General features: G+C 35.2%; 1 pseudogene across 1 annotated transcript; it reads right to left on the reverse strand.

The window, feature by feature from the left end:
- Window positions 1–863: 863 nt before the first annotated feature.
- On the reverse strand, window positions 864–3,297 carry LOC143582777 (floral homeotic protein APETALA 2-like; annotated as a pseudogene). Its single transcript, XR_013144041.1, has 9 exons — window positions 2,793–3,297; window positions 2,425–2,450; window positions 2,272–2,302; window positions 2,105–2,192; window positions 1,847–1,992; window positions 1,711–1,755; window positions 1,524–1,627; window positions 1,328–1,440; window positions 864–1,234 (listed from the first exon to the last, which is right to left on the reverse strand). The product of XR_013144041.1 is annotated as a floral homeotic protein APETALA 2-like (transcript).
- Window positions 3,298–3,891: the final 594 nt, after the last annotated feature.

Here is a 3,891-nt window from a genome sequence, read left to right on the forward strand (position 1 = left end):
AAAAATAAGTTATAAAAATAAATGATTTCTTAATATTTTCCAATTATAATAATTTAATTAGTTATATTAATTAAGTAGATAAGTATTATGGTTTATTAGTTATATTAATTGAACAAAGAGAATGATTAATACTTTCTTTATTTAGCTTTAAGCATTTAAAACTTAAAACAAAACTAGTGGTCCATATTCATTTTTTGCATTTCTTGCAATAATATCATTTCTCTCTTGAATCATCCCCTATATATATGTATGTATGTGTGTGAGAGGGGGGCTTCAACCACGCCGGCTGTTGGAACGAACTCGCCTTTGTCGCCCTTGGTTCGTCCACGCCCCAACGCGGTGTTCGGCGCCCACGTCGCCCAAAAAGCACCCTCAAAGGCGCCTCATAGCGACCGGTCTAAGCAAACAAACAATTCAAGCAGATAGGATAGTATACGAACATGAATATGAACACGGATGGAGCATGTTTATGTTCATTAAAGTTTAAATCAAATACGAACAATTAAACGATTGAGGTTCATGTTTGTTTGTTTGTTAAGAAAATAAACGCGTTTATACTCATTTGTTTACGGTATAAATCACTTAAATGAGCAGTTCACGAAACTAAACGAACAAACATATATGAACGATATTAAAAGTAAATGTGAACAATAATGTGTTAGGGCTTAAAAAGTTACTAAACTAGACTAAATTGTAATGCACCCAAAACATTTAAATACATATTAACTAATGTATACAAACGAACTTAAACACAAACTTACGGACATAAACGAAAGTTCACAAAAAAAAATTGTTCATGTTCGATCATTTATTAAATAGATGAATATAAACGAACTTCCTGTTGCATGTTTCATGAACGGTTCACTGAATATTTGATTCGCTACAAGTCTACAAGTAGATGTTACTACCACGTATGCTTCTATTATCTAAGTGCAAAAATTATAAAGGTTTTCACTGGTACAGTCTAACGAGATTATAAAACGATCAATAGATTCGTATACAAGAATATGTCAATCTAATGACTAACAAATGAACCATTGACCTTCTGCTTGTGCCTTCAGCTCATAAAGTAGTACTGAGGTATGGATGGTGATGATGAAGCAGTGTTCGTTGAATTACCGAATCCTGATGATGCTGCAGCAGCAGAGAAAAGAGGATGTGCATGTGCATGTTGACCTTCAACCGGCCATGCCCAATTCGATACGGGTCCCATACTCGTCTCCAATGCTGTTCCCTATTCATGACAACATGAAATCAATTTCTACTTAATTCACATATGATTTTGAGTTAATACTTGATGCAACATTAGAATAAACATTTTAGATACCTGGTAGACAGGGAAAAAACTGCTCTGGTTTTTATTGATTTGGTGCAGGCTCCCTAACGTGTCATTTGCCTTAATGCCGATACCAAGATATAAATCTAGGGATTGGTTGAAGGCTGTAATTAAAGATAATAATCAGGACTAATACTAGATAAACATTAAATACAATGACTGCAACCAAATAAAAGTTAGTAAGTACCTCCATTTTCAGTCTCGGGACCTAATTGCCCCTCGTATGAGCTGAGTTCAAAGTTGGTGACTGCTTCTCTTCCATTGCATTTTATAGCAGCCTTGTCATAAGCCCTAATTAATTAAATAAAATGGCATGTTAGTGTAAAATGGATCAGATAAAGTTTGTTAAAAAGATTAAAAACTAGTGTGCTAACCTTGCAGCTTCTATTTCGGTGTCAAACAATCCAAGGTAAATGTACCTATAGCAACACAATTACAACAAACCATCACCAATTTAATAACAATTCCTTCATATTCTATAAACTTTAGAATTATTTCTTAAATTCTCACTTTTTCCCAAGAAATTGGCCCATACGAGCCTCCCATCGACCGCATTTATGCAGGGTAACGCCTCTGTATTTTGAGCTTCCTCTAGAGAATCCAGTGCTCTGACGCCGAAGAATATGAACAAATTCTTCCTTTGTCAAGTTCTTTATCTACACAAGTTATGTATGGGTTATGATAATTGGATCAAATAGTTAATTGGCATGTGCAACTCATTAAATTCTTAATAATTTAAAACATATGCCAGTATAACTTTAGCCAAACCTGTTTGATATCTTCCTGGTAATCACTTATGCTGAAATTAATATCCGCATCGAGCCCTCGAAACTTAATTGCAGCACGATCGTACGACCTATAATAATAACATCAAATTCATAACATGTAAGGCCAAACAGGAAAAACAAAACAAAACAAAAAAGATTAAATTATACCTTGCAGCAGCATGTGCAGTGTCAAATCCACCTACAAAATCACTCACAAATAACCAAACAAGAACAAACATGTCAGCTACTAGCTAATGAATAGAATCAGATTCAAGTTGATTTAACAAAACCTATAGAAGAATCCAATGCAATTCGGTGTACCTAAATAAACTTGTTTCCCACAATCCCTGCACAAATATATGCTTGTCAGTAAGTTAATTCGAAACATAAATTCAAAACAAGAACACTTGTTTGCATGATCTAAAGGACAATCAGATTTCAAGTCTAAACCTCGATTGTATTATTGATTATTATTGTTATAGTTACTTTATTGCAAATAAAAAGAAAAACTAACTCAAAAAACCCCTAATTTTGTAATTACGACAACTAGGTCCCACAATGGGCCGTCATTGATCCAAATGACCGTTCAAACACTCCTATGGTTATACTTTAACAATAAACAAGCAACAAACCGATTTCTCAACAAATTCTATAATACAAATCAATATTAAAACAGGATTTTAGCGTACCATATGTGCGACTCCCATCTTCCGGTTCTCCGGTAAAACGTAACACCGCGATACTGCGACCTCTGCGGCCGAGGTCCTCTCCTACTCTTCCTCACCTTCTGTATACTCTGCTGTTGTTGCCTTATTACAAACTCTCTTTCGTTAATAGTACTTCCGGCACCAGCATCGAACCGGCTCAAACCGCCGGTTCGATCAATATCCGGAAACAGCTGCTTCGTTACCACATCGTGTGACCTAAATTCCTGATCATTATCATCTATCTACTCGATTACTCGGTTTCAATATATCGAAGGTGTAAAGGAAATCCGGACACGTGTACGACTGCTCCTCATCGCCGGTGGTACTCGACACCTCAACATTGACGACGGAGGAAGTTGACGTGCCGCCGGAGTGCTCTAAAAACTGCTTGCTGTTAGTGATATTATCGTCGGTATGTTTCGACGTTAAATCGCAGTGATCAATACTCAGATTAAGGTCCAGCATCACTTTCGGTTTTCAAAATTAAGCTTCAATTCATACGATAAGCATCAAAATATGAACAAGTCGGATAACAATAATAAGTATTAAAATACGACTCGATGATTACGTGTAGTTGAATAAAACGGAATAAGAGAGAATATTATGAAGGATGGAGGTTGTTGGTGACGGAATCAAGGCCGGCGGTTGTGAGATTCCATTTTTATTAGAGAGAGAAAGTATTATTTGTAGAGAGAGAGAGTGTGTGGTGAGAAGTGAAATAGAAATAGAAATAGAAACAGAAACAGCAACAGAAGAGAAATAGACTCATGAAGACTAGTTGTGGTTAGTGTGAGAAGAAGATGGGACGTTATTAACGGTGGGCAGTGTGTTCTACTTCTACAGGGCAATATAATAATAAAATATCGATAGTTTTTTTTGTTGAATAATAATTAGTAAAAAATGTTTAAATAACAAAACAAATATCTACAGGCTCTCGGGCTCGGCTTGGTTTGGTTTATAGGGCAAAATTAAAATATAAAAGACAATAAAAATAAAAATAATGAGAAGAAATCCAGTCTATTGATTTTAGAGTTGAATGATTGAGATTAATTTAATAAATAAAAGTTAATAGAAATTGCAT

The sequence above is a fragment of the Bidens hawaiensis genome, unplaced genomic scaffold, assembly GCF_021521415.1.
Source record: "Bidens hawaiensis isolate Kalapana, Puna unplaced genomic scaffold, B.hawaiensis_p1.1 tig00031945_1, whole genome shotgun sequence".
Classification (NCBI taxonomy): Eukaryota; Viridiplantae; Streptophyta; class Magnoliopsida; order Asterales; family Asteraceae; genus Bidens; species Bidens hawaiensis.